Source organism: Rhipicephalus sanguineus, chromosome 6 (genome assembly GCF_013339695.2).
Source record: "Rhipicephalus sanguineus isolate Rsan-2018 chromosome 6, BIME_Rsan_1.4, whole genome shotgun sequence".
NCBI lineage: Eukaryota > Metazoa > Arthropoda > Arachnida > Ixodida > Ixodidae > Rhipicephalus > Rhipicephalus sanguineus.
In genome coordinates this window covers 108,715,839-108,729,051 of record NC_051181.1, presented here as the reverse complement: position 1 = coordinate 108,729,051, position 13,213 = coordinate 108,715,839, and the positions used below count along the sequence as shown (strand labels likewise).

General features: G+C 43.7%; 1 long non-coding RNA gene across 1 annotated transcript; it reads left to right on the top strand.

The window, feature by feature from the left end:
- The first annotated feature begins 1,541 nt into the window (after positions 1–1,541).
- LOC119398009 (uncharacterized) lies at positions 1,542–9,262 on the top strand. Its single transcript, XR_005184723.1, has 4 exons — positions 1,542–1,627; positions 4,653–4,723; positions 8,040–8,097; positions 9,122–9,262. It is a non-coding gene; the product is annotated as an uncharacterized LOC119398009 (long non-coding RNA).
- Positions 9,263–13,213: the final 3,951 nt, after the last annotated feature.

The window sequence follows — 13,213 nt, the reverse complement described above, 5'->3', positions numbered from 1 at the left end:
ACCGTAATGGCGGAGCGCGGCAGCTGCTCTTTCATCGCCGCTGTAAGTTCTTGTCTGTAGTTTTTCTGGACGTTTCTCGTTGCAGCTGTACCGTGAAGAAACAGTCGTTCGCTTATACCCCGCAGACTGATAAAGCAAGGGAGCGGTTGAAATGAACGCTGATGTTGTGTACAACGCCATCCTTGTTGTGCTAGATATATAGAGCTCAGCCAGGAAAATATTTCTCTGCTGTATGTCTGGAGACGAATTCTTTAAATATTTACGCTATAAAAGCGACCCTGAACTACAGTGAGCTGCTGTAATGAGAACACTACAGTACTGGAAAGTCTGTACGCGTTGAGACCATCTGGTACGTAGTGAAATAACTGGCCCGGGTGTTTCAAAAAAACGTAGGAATGAAGATAGCTTGTTAACGGCTCGTTCTTCTTTGTTAGACACAATATTATTGCGAACTAACAGACAATAATGCCAAGGCTCTACCACTGAGCTACGGCGGCGGTCATCATCCCGTCCGCATTATGGGGTATATAATTGCATTTTAAACCTAGATGTGTTAGTCAGCGCCGATGGCAGCCATGGCGGCAAGTCATCTTCTTTCATTCATAGCGTCTTATTCATAGGGTCTCATTCTGGCAGAATTAATGCCTTCAGGTAGTATGCGAGGAATTATTGGTCAGCTACCAGCTCGTACAAAGATCATGCGCCACGTGACGCCAACAGGCAGAAAAAGTGTGCCACACTCGCCGCCATGACTGCGATAGGCACTGACTAACACTATAGGTTTACATGCACATATATACTCCATAAAGTGAATGGGAGGATGACCGCTGCCGTAGACCAGTGGTAGAGCATCGGACGCGTTATTCCAAGGCCGCAGGTTCTGTACCTGCCAGCGGCAAGTCATCTTTTCGTCCACTTTACTTCCTGGACATTTACATCATAATTACTACAAATAACATCCCCTATACTTTCCTTGGCATTATTGTCTGTTAGTTCGCATCAAAATAACATAGCAATTCACGTTTCTTTCAGAGACTTTTCGTGCCATAAGTACGATTCGAGAACCGCCGACGAAGGCGCTGCTCGCATCGCAAACGATTTATGTAATTGCCTTCTGCTAGTAGTTATCGTTCTCTGACAATAATACAGTGGTATCGCATCTATCATGGCATCGCGATGGGCTCGCTTTAGTTAATATTGTAGCGAGCATAAGCGAAACGACTTCTCAGATAGTTATCTTCAATGCCACACCATTCTTTAATCAAGGAAGTTTTCGTTTCGAACATGCCTGTCTATATTTACAGGTATAAGACGCAAAAACAAGGATATGTTGGCACGAGAACAGGTGGCCCAGCACGTGGTTGGTTCAGTTGAAATTAAGGAAATTCATCTCTGTTAGTGACATTATAGGCGTACATTGCGGAAGGCGCGAGGAGTTACGCAATAATGTTGTTGTTCGTTAAGGCCTACCTAGATCGACCAGCGGCCGCAATAAAAGCACGCTGGCTGAGCACAGACCACGGCAGAAGTGACTGCACCTTCCTGGATCACCACTAACCTGCAATCTCCAAGAAAGCCACGATGAAGAAACTTGTTCTCATATTGGTCGTCGTTCTTCTCTGCGAAGGTAAGTCCCAGAGCTGCGTAGTCTGTTACGCCTCTCTTTCAGGAAGCTATTATAGCTTTTCGGTCGGCTTTCTGCACTCTGAGAAAAAAAAAGTTCATTGCGTTCACAAATCAGCTGTTTGAAATATCACCTAAGACTTCACTCACAAGAGAATAATAACGGACGCTTTGTAAAGAGAAAAACAGAAAGAAGAAACGCTGTTGCGCAGATGTCATATGATTATTGAATGAGTGGGTAGGTGCCAATCGTCTGAGGAGCATCATGATCCTCTTCATAATCATAATGAGGCACAGGCGACACGCCCGATCGAGGCGTCACCGATCGAAACCGAATACTGATCGTGCGTACTGAAACAGGCACAGGAGAGTTTCTTCTGTCCCTTTTTTTTTCTCCTAGAATGCTGTAATTGTGTCGTGAGAAACCATTACTTCGAAATTAATAAGGTACTGTAAGGCTAGGAGCCCTTTTCATAACATACGCCGAGGATGCGCGATGAAGCACGAGTGGCCTTTGTGGCCGGTGCACAAGGTGTTTATTGCTTCCCATTCTCGTTCTGTAAAGTGGACATAAGGCAGACGAGAGAGGCCTGAATACCCGGTTAAGAGAGAACAAGCAGAAAGGGAGGGTGTGAGGCGACAATCTTCTTCGTCCGGTCCACGTGAAGCTACGACAAGCTGCCGAGATGCAAAGGCGGGGACCACGAATGTCGTGATTGTGTGAGCAGGTAGAGCAAGAAAATTTCAAGGATACGATCAGTGCCATCTGTAGCCTAAAGCATCAAATAACAAAAGAAACACTGTGTTCCTGTCGGAGCTTTTACAGGCAGAACAAACACCAGCGCCCCTGACGCCATTTGTACGTAAAAGCGCTACCGTCTGCTGGGCTCGTTATTCCGTGCACCAGTACGGGTGCAGCCTCGTCAAAATAAATCTAGGGTCATGACTAGGGTGTCTAGTTGTTTTAACTCGACAGCGTTACAGCGCACACCCAAACAAAATAACACATAGGTCTCAGAATTAGAAAGATAAGACTGTATTTTAAAGACGATAGTCTTTCTTGGAATACTTAAACGCAGATGTTTTTTGGTCTGTCTGTCTCTCTGTCTTTCTGTCTGCCACACGATTCAGCCACCCGGCCCAAAGTTTAAGCACTTGCTGAACGCGCAGCCAGCTTGAACTGGTAGCTGCGTTCACACTTGTGAACATTGTTGATCAAAAAGCAAATAGTACGCATATCTGAGGCGCTACATCAATACGTAAGTATGAGGTGGTGTGTTCCTTTACTAGAAAGTACATAGACACGTATTTCTAAAGAACCTAGTGTTTCTTAGGCTGCGCTGAAACGGCCGATAGAAAAAAAAAAACGGCCGGCAGAAGACTATCGTCTTTCGACGACATTTGCAGCGAAGCATGCAGGTACGAGGCCATTTTTTACTCATTTATCTCCGGAATTTCTTCATTAAATCGGGTTTAGAGCCGTCATAGCTTAGTCAATTCGAGTTTATGACAACATATAAATGGTTAGATAGAGTTTTAACGACATATAGAGAGTGAGACCTCCAAATAAAAAATTGGCCGCTTATCTGCGTGCTTCGCTGCAAATGTCGTCGAAAGGCGATAGTCTTCTGCCGGCCGTTGTTTTTCTGCCGGCCGTTTCTGCGGCGTTTCAGCGCAGCATTGTGGAAGCTCTAATACATCAATGTGCAATAAATAATCAACTGCTGCTGTGAATACACGGTTCACTTTCGTGCTATAGCGACTCTTGTGGCGGAGGGAAGAACCATGTATTTTTATTGTCATGCTTTATTTACATTGCGAAAACATGCCTCAGACAGGAGAGGGGCAACGCTGCAAGAGGAAGCTTTAATAATACTCATAAATTTGTTTAGGATGGCGAAACAACATTATGGATGGTGGCAAGTACCATTTGCTACCACTACACCTTTTGCGAAGCTGGAGCCGCTAATTTCGCCGCCAAGGGTCGTTTTGCGGAAGTATATTAATGTGGCTCTTCGGTCACCGAACTGGTAGTTGAACCCTTCACTGATAAATTGAATATGCGCTACCATGTTCTTCTCTCGATGCATCTACAGGCGGGTACATCGGAAGGACGCCCTTTTGTAGGCATCCAAGAAATTACACTTTTATTGGCGAGCAAATCTATGCAAAAGCACTCACTCGCGGACTGCTTCGGGATGCTTTCTGTGCCCAAAAGCATTTTTGTTGTCCGAAATTTAGCCGCTACGCGGTTCATGACATCTTTTAGCTTGGCAAAGCTGAAGTGGTCACTTCGGTTATTGATCTTGAGCCAGTGACAAATCAAACTGAATGTTTGACATGTCATTGTTACTAGGTCCGAATTTTTGGAATCCTGAGGGAAAAAATAAGCGGCAATAAAGAGGCCCCTGTGAAATAGCTGACAAGACGGCCAACACTCCGCTATGTAAATGAACTTGGACCAAGCCAAGCTGTTAAGAAATATTCCGGGCCATCCTAGGGGAAGGCGAAGGTGGGCTCTGCCTTCTATTAATCCGTCCATGGGTAATGGGAGCACGATTCCCGCTGTACCGTCGTAGTCTCTGCCTATGCGTATCAGTGCATTGCAACGACTGCGGTTGCCTACCACTGTTTAATGAACGTTCAGTTGTGTTTAAGATGGTGGATAAGGATACGCGGGAAATAGACGAGGCTAATCTGTGCCAGCTGCGTCAGCCTGCTAAGACATTTCTTTTAGCTCATAGGAAATCGCCTATGTAATGACAACGGCTTGCATGGTTATTATCTTTTTGCATGTGCTCGTCTATTTTATACGTACCACACGTTTCCGAAATGAAAATCACTTGTTAGCAGCACACGACAAGTCGTCATTCCAGTGCCTGTCATTTCAGAGCTCCGACCTCAGTGGTTGCGGTGAAGGGCTGTTTATGAACGTGTGTTAGGAAGCTGTGTTTGGAGCTAAGGTTCACACCCTTGATTTCCTTTGGCTGTATACTTCTTGCACATTCATGGCAAACCTTCTTTCTCAGTGGCGCTAACGGAAGCGGCACGTCGTACTCCCGCAGCAGGCGGCAGTGGGAAGAAACCGGTGGTTTGTAATGTAAGTATATTTTCCTAATATTATTACTGAAGTTCACACGAAAGAGAACGTCAAAGTTAATAAAGATTGCATAAGGATACAACTGACGCGGAAATTACAATGACGCCTTTAGCGCGACAGCGTTAAGGAGCTCGTTTCGCAGAAATCCCGGTGTCGGTGTCGGCGCCGTTGGTTGTGAGCGAAAAATCAGCGTTGTCTGTGGGCGATAATTCGAAACAGATGCAAAATGAATAAATAATAAAAAAATTTAAGACAGCTTCGTACTAGTGGTGCAAAGCCTGAAGGAACAGCGGATCTAGGCGGCCTTCCTTCTTTCTCTTTCTTTTTCTCTTCCTCGCCAGTGTACCGCTCTCTTATACCGACGCTGACGTCATGGTTTTGGCTCCGCCCACGCAGCTGTGCAGAGCGGATCGAGAAGTAGAGGGTGGCTAGTCGAAGTGCGCGGGCAGCCGCGCACACACACCACCTGTGCTGTTCCGAAGGTTATGCCGTGGGTCAGAATATTATCCAGTGAAGGGAATTTTCCGGGCGCTTTTGCGTGGTGCTATGTAGCAAAGGCACAGTTCTGGAATTGATTAGCTATCGGTTTGCCTTGTACTATATAGTGCGATGCTTACCTATGCAAGGCCAAGTAATTTCCAGAAATGTATTGGTTATAGACGGATTATCGATTAACTATCGATTGTCTTTCGATTTGATTATACCAGCAGTCGGCAACCTTTCAGGTGGAGGGCCAAGTTGCATGGAGCCGACACGGTGGGGGCGGGATGGCAAATCGGAGGGCGGTGGGAGTGGGGTTGGGTTTGCAGGTCAAGAGAAAAAAAAAATTGAATTGACATTAATGTACAAAACTCGAATAGAAATCATGTTTCTTTTCAGCACGCATGTCACAAGGTTGCAAGTTACAAGCATAGGTAATAAGCAAAAATAGACAAGAGAAGTAAAGATACCACGAACTTTTTATAGCGAAGTTGGTAAGAGCTAGTTTTGGCACTATAGTTTCCGCAGACAAGCGGCGTGTAGACACAAAACTTGCGTGGGTTCACCATCCGCGTGACTCACGTACGACGAGGAGAGTCGTCCATTGTGATGCGCGGGAGGAGTAATCATTGACGTGTACATGAAGATTCTTGGATGAAGGGCCTTCCCTGATCTAGTTTTTGCACAAAAAAATGCTTATTCCCCTTTTTTTACCTGTGCAAGGCAAGGAAGTGAAGACGTATCTGGCTAAGTTTGAAGATTGGGAACAATGACAACAGGAAGTGATCTTTCTTTGTTCCTGTCTAACTCCACTCGAGGTCAAAACGGTCAGGTCGACCTAGAGATAGGAACTGACAGGGGGGGGGGGGTGTACTGACGTCGTGCCGGAGCCCGCATGTGGCCCACGTGCGGAAGGTTGCCGACCCCTGGCTTATACTATGCTTTAGCATGCATGCCTAGGCATTTGTAAGCAATTTGCGGAAATTTATTAGTTATTGATCGAATTTCTATTGGCTATAAATTTGAATATTTCAGTGATGCTCTCTCTTTCCATCTTTCTTTCTAACTATTTCTCTCTTTCTCTTTTTTTCTATGCTATGCTTTACTCTCTCCCCTCCCCTTTTCCTCCCCACCCCTTTGGTGTACTATACTATGCTACGCTATGTTATACTTTGTTACCGCGCATGGATAACCGAGTGGTTAACCGAACCCGAGTAGCCACGGATCGTGGCTACTCGGGTTCGCATCCTACTTCGCCAAGAAAGTTTTTCGCCTAAAATTTCTCTTCTTCTCTTCCTGTCGATCTCTTTCTTTCTGTCTCGCTGTGTACTCGTTCTGTCACCCATCGGAGTTATTCCATGTCACGCTGGGCAAAACAGTGCACATGTTCTGGCAGCGAAGCAGAAGAGGAAGAAGAGGACGAACATAGCACGCGTCGGTTCATTATGTGATAATTTTCTGTTGCCACATTATAACCAACGGCTCGCATAAACAGCCGCGCTTAAAACGTTGGGTCGAGTGGGAATCGAACCCAGGACTTCCGCATGGAGGTGTTCTACCACAGAGCTACGCCACTGCTTGAAACTGTTTCGAAAAAAAAAAAAAACCTATTCGAATGTCATGTAGAGAGATGAGTGTCCTACAACGCATGTAATATTGCGTGACAGAAGCGTGGAATGGCACCAGGCGTCGAAACATGTGCATTGCGCAACGAGTTGGTTTAAACGTCCACCAATTACAAAGCGCACAGGTAAAAGTAATCATCGTTAAGGGCAACAGCATCAACAAAGAGTGCAGCAGCGCGGTTAGGCGTGTTTCCTTAAGGAAGTGTAAAGGAAGAATCATGCCGTAGTGGGCACTTCGCAACTCCATTCGCAGTAGGCATTCTAACAGTCTGAAACAGCCTATGTCACGCTCACAGGCGTCACTTTTCTTGCGGCACGGTGTCCACCGAAAACCGAGCGAGGCTAGTGACTGAGAAGGCTACGCAAATGGGCCCGAATACGCTGTCGCGTTCTACTCTAGAAGGGGAAGCTCAAGCGTCTTCCATGTTTTTTTTTCTTTCTTTTTCCCCTGTTACTTCTATCAGTAGGCGAAGCGTTATGTGTTGGAATGAAACAATGTATCTTTTGTTACTGCCCAAGTTATTAGCAGCCCGAAACGACGTTGTGAAGGTGCGAGAAATATGAGAAATTAATAACGTAACACGGATGACAAGGGCCGTATTCGTTGATATATAAACCTGAAAGCAGGATATTGACCCCATGCTGAACTGTATTCGCGTAACTGAACTTTCACGTACTCAGTACATTCCGAACGTTACCAAGGTAGCAGAAGTGGCTTCCATATTACTTCTTGAATTAGACTGAATAGATGTTGAAGATATGAGGTCTCCCTCACATCATACGCCTCACCTGTCCGACAAATACGCTTGCAGCGTTACCGGTGATGACTATTCTAATCTCGCTATTGTTGGCCATCTGTTGACTTCCTGTAGAGCGTTGCCTTTGATTTTCCTCTTTCAATATATACTGGTGTGCCTAGGAGTTAATTTCGCTTGAAGAATGGTGCATTGTATATTTAATACTAGGGTGAAAATTGGCTGAAATTCGAAGGGTTATGTATATGACCTATGACTTTTTCATTGGATCTTTAAGTCGAGGGCTCCATCTTACACGAAGATAAGAATGAATCCTTGCTCATGCATTCGGGCTTGTGTTACCTGTCCTGTTGCTAAATCTGTCACAATGGCTGGAAGGTGGCTTCGGAAATGTTTTTATGCGTCTGAAAAAATAAAGAAGTAAATAAATGACATATTGTTCTTCATTTCTTACAGGGTAAAACATGTAAACCGAATGAGTACTGCGAGGATTATTTTAGATCACCCCCGGAATGTGAGTACTTCGCACCTACAGTCACTTTGTTTCCCATGTTGGAAGCATTGGTGTTATGTTTCCTGTTCGTAATCACAATCATCGCCGATCTTCTTTCCACTGCAGGACGAAAGGCTTTCCCAGTGATATGTTCTCCGCGAGATGATTCATTTTTTATGTTTTCAAGTTTGTGAATTTCGTCACCACACTTGACCTTTACTGTATTCTGCACCGCATGTTCCAGTGTTACTGGAAGTTGTGTTTACAAAATACCCACTCGCTTTTCAAATTAACATCTGTAGGTATAATCTCTACCTACAGGGACATTTACGTTGCGCCGTAAAAAAAAAACTGGGTACGGGGAAATCGGTTGTCAGTCGCTGAAATGTATGCCGAAACTAGCAAAACAAGACATTAATGTATGACGAGCATGATTGGCATGTGATGACACATCTATCACTATATCGTTTCATGCATGCCGCTGGCTCCGCATAACGTCAATTCCCGCAGATTGCGAGATGTGTTTTTGTTAATGTGACAGCAATAAAATGGACACTCGATGCGCAGTTTCGCCTTCGCCGTCGCCGTAATCTTCCATGTGAAGTCTAAATTGATATCATCGGCGCACGCGTCGTATGCCCGATGTGCGAGCGAAAGCGTTCGAGGTTTACATGTATGAACAAGGTAGATGTAAATAGCGATGTAAAGATTCGCTATAGTTAAATATTCATCCAGTAAGCCATATATATATCTATATATATATATATATATATATATATTATATATATATATATATATATATATATATATATATATATATGAAGGAAAGAAGACTATTTTTAAGGGCGCGTTTTTCGTGTAGAGACAATTTTAATGAGAACTAACAGACGATAATGCCACAGCATATACTTGTAGTAATTAGCATATATATATATATATATATATATATATATATGTGTGTGTAGAGAGAGAGAGAGAGAGCATACAGTTTTCTCAAAAGAAAAACAATTCGTTTTCTTACGAATTCGTCTTTCGTCTTTTTTAGGTCTTGTGAGCGAGCCGCGTGGCCGATGAGAAGTTCCTGCCCATGAAGGAAAATCGGGTGTGAAAGAAACCTGCAGCATGGAAAAACCACTTGGCGAACATGAGCGACATCAGCTGTTGACCGACTGAATAAAGTTACTCGTACTGGCAAATTGGGCTCAGGCTGTCATTTCTTTCTTTAATAATCGTGTTGATAAATTTGAAGTATTAACTGAATAAAGTGTCTGCACAGCCGCTGAAATAGTTCTAAAAAGTGGATTCCATCGTTTGACAGCTATGATGATGACGAGATTAGTGGGGTTTTGTGGCGCAAGGGCCATGGGTGGCCAAAGAGCGGCATGTCTTTAATGTGGTGTTAGCGATGACCGATGGTTGCAATGACGGTGTATTATGGCTGTATACAGGCCGAAAATCACGTGCTATAAAGAAGCGTAAAAGGTGTGTATAGAGAATAAAATTATGGCAGTGATATGTGATGTGATCTAAGGGTGGGGAATGAATTACAAGTGAGCATGCTATGTATAAGTGAGAGATGGGAAAATAGCACGAATGCCTTCTCGAAGCCTTTGAGGCCCAAGGCAGGCAGGCAGGTGCTTTCTCTGATGTAGCTCCCGTGGCAAGAACCTCTCTTCAGAGGTCGTGCTACGGATTTCCCGGGTATATGACATGAAAGTTGTGAACATTTGCCAAAAACGCAAACAATGACTGATGTTTAAAAACCGGTTCCCTGCCGTTGAACATTGTAATACCGCTATTGTTGGCTCTCTGTTGACTTTCTGCAGAGCGTTGCCTTTGATTTTCCTCTTTCAATAGATACTGGTGTGCCTAGGAGTTACTTTCACTGGAAAAATGGTGCACGGTAAATTTAATACAAGGGTGAAAATTGGCTGAGAGTCGAAAGGTTATCTATACTACCTATGACTTTTTCATTGGATCAATTAAGTCTAGGGCTCTATCTTACATCAAGATAAGAGTGAATCCTTGCACATGCATTCAGCTTTGTGTTACCCGTCCTGTTGTTAAATCTGCCAAATTGGCTCGAAGGTGGCTTCGGAAATGTTTATATGAATGCAAAAAATAAAGAAGTAAATAAATAACATATTGTTCTTCATTTCTTACAGGGTAAGAGATGTAAACCGAACGAGTACTGCCAAGAAGGTTTTTTGGCACCCACGACATGTGAGTACTTCGCACCTGCAGCCACTTTGTTTCCTATGTTGGAAGCATTAGTGTTATGTTTTATGACCATCAGCATTATGCCTGTCAGCCTATCTTCTTTCCACTGCAGGACGAAAGGCTTTCCCAGTGATATAGCCATGCTGCCCTGCGCGAGTGGTCCATATTTATATTTTCACGTTTGTTAATTTCGTCACAACACTTGACACTTACTGTATTCGGCCAAGCATGTTCCTGTGTTACTGGAAGTCTGTTTACAAACTACCCCCTCGCTTTTTCAAATCAACAGCTGGAGGTATAATCACAACCGTGGGGGACCTTTACGTTGCGCCGTAAGAAAACTGGGTTCAGAGATATCGCTTGTCAGTCGCTTAAATGTGTGCCGAAACTTGCAAAGCATGACAGTAATGTATGGGGAGCATGTGTGGCATGTCATGACACGACTATCATTACTTCGTGTCATGTACGCGCCTCCTTCGCATAACATAATTCCCGCACATTGTGAGACTTTGTTTTTGTTATTGTGATAGCAATTAAATGGACACTCGATGCGCAATTTTTGCCTTCGCCGTCGCCGTGATGTTCCATATAAAGTCCAAATGATATCATCAGTCCACACGAGGTATGTTCTATGTGCGATCGAAAGGGTTCGAGGTTTGCATGTGTTAACGAGATAGAAAAAATAGCGATTTCAAGATTCATTATCGTGAACCTTCTATATAGTGCGCATTAGAGTGCGCTAAGCCGTGATGTCACACCACACACACACACACACACACACACACACACACACACATATATATTATATATATACTTAATCTATATATATCTATATATATATATATCTCTAATATATTATATATATATATATATATATATATATATATATATATATATATATATATAATATACGGAGAGAGAGAACGAAAGAGAGCATACAGTTTTCTCAACACGAAACCAATTCATGTGCTCACGAATTCGTCTTTCGTCATTTTTAGGTCTTCCGAAGATGACCGACGATGACAAGTTCCTGCCCATGAAGGAAAATCGTTTCCGAAAGAAACCCTGCCGCACGGAAAAAAAACACATGAGGAACGTGAGCGGCCATCAACTTTTGACTGACTGAATAAAGTTACTTGTACCTCACAAAGTAGGCTCAGGCTGCCATTTCTTTCTTGAATAAGCGTATTGAGCAATTTTAGGTATTAACGGAATAAAGGGTCCTCACAGTCCTTTAAATATTCCAGAAAGTGGATTCCTTCATTTGACAGTTTTCATTAGAACAAAAGCAAGCAGAAAAAAATATGCACAGAAACAAGTGACGGGCGATGATTGTCGATTAGGCTGAATAGCCGTAACATTTTATAAAAGCTATTCATTGGAATAAATGATGGGTGCGCATCCAGTGCGTATTTGTTGCAGAAAGGCCCAATGAGTTATGGTGCTTAGGTAGAGTTTGATGTTTTTTTTTTTGTGTAATGTTAAAACGTATCCCCTAATCTGCACGTCTATATAGCAATAATAATGGCAAAGGGGTGGAAGATTGTTAATATGAAATGTCTACGCCCGCTATCCGTGCAGTGAACAATACAGTCATCGCGTGGTATAGACTACGGTCAGTGACGCAAGCTATCAGACTCATGCACCAACAGAGACAGCTGTTTGTAATCGCCGACATCGGCTCTGGCCAATTACTGCGCTTCACCTGTTCTATTCAGTCCGATCATCGTTGGTAGTAGACAGGGATATCGTTTTTCTTTCGCTAAAACCATATACTCCATACAATTCATAGTACTCTCGCAATGGTTGGCATCCACTTCCGCCATGCAAAAGAACATAGTTGGTTGGTTGGTTGATCCTAGAGGAATGGCACAACCCACCACGGGGGATCGGCCACCAATCGTGCGGCAGTAGGATGTGTGAGTGGGAAAAAAAAAGTGGGGGGGGGGGGAGGAAAAAAAAAAGAAAGGATAATTCTAAAGATATAATTTTAAGTAAGCGAAAATGTTATTTGTGTTCGCGGTTTCCCAATTGAATGCTAAAGAGATAGAAAAATAAAGAAGAGAAAGAGTTAGTTAAATAAAAGCATTAAATAAATAATGAACGATAATAGTGTGAGCGCATGCAACACATAAAATACTTTCAACTTCCTCCTGGGTAGACATCGTCAACGCGCGTGCAACATCCTGATTTGTAATCTTTGTCAATGCGTTAAACAGCTTACTATGATGTCTGCTGGTGGCTGTTATTTACCTGATGTATCTTTACAACCACTTCTTCGAATTCGCTTCAATGTTCTACGCTTTTCCCAGCTACTGAATCCATCTGTCCACAAGTGGGACGCTGTCACATCTGACTACACCACGCGCTACGCGATAGCGTGAGCTTTGCCATTATGTGCTAATTGAGTACGCCAAACAATCACCATCAGGAGTGAAATATAATGGGCGCAAATGGCTATCGTATGAGCCATAGCGCAAACACAAGCGGACGTGATCATCAGTAATTCGCATAACGCGATACAAAACTTCGCAAATGGCCGAATCCCGCCAGAGGCACTACGAATTCTAAAACTTGGTATAATCGAGAAAATAGTGTGCATCTCATGGACGCCCGTTCACACGCTATCAAACGGTAGTTATGAGGCGGCACACCGTATGGCTCGAGGACTTACAGGCCGAGCATCGGTTAGTCCCGCCTCAGGGAATACTGACGAATGGGAGTGGGAAGCTGGAATGACCCCAGTTCACGAAATTACAGAACACCACAGAACGCCACAGAGGCGTACATTCCCACCGCCTCCACCGAAATTTATGCAAGAAACAGTTTCTCGATGGGTGGCCGTTACAAACACGATCCTACCCGAGTCCAGCTATCATGCACAAAATACACCCAGATTTATACACGACAGACAAGC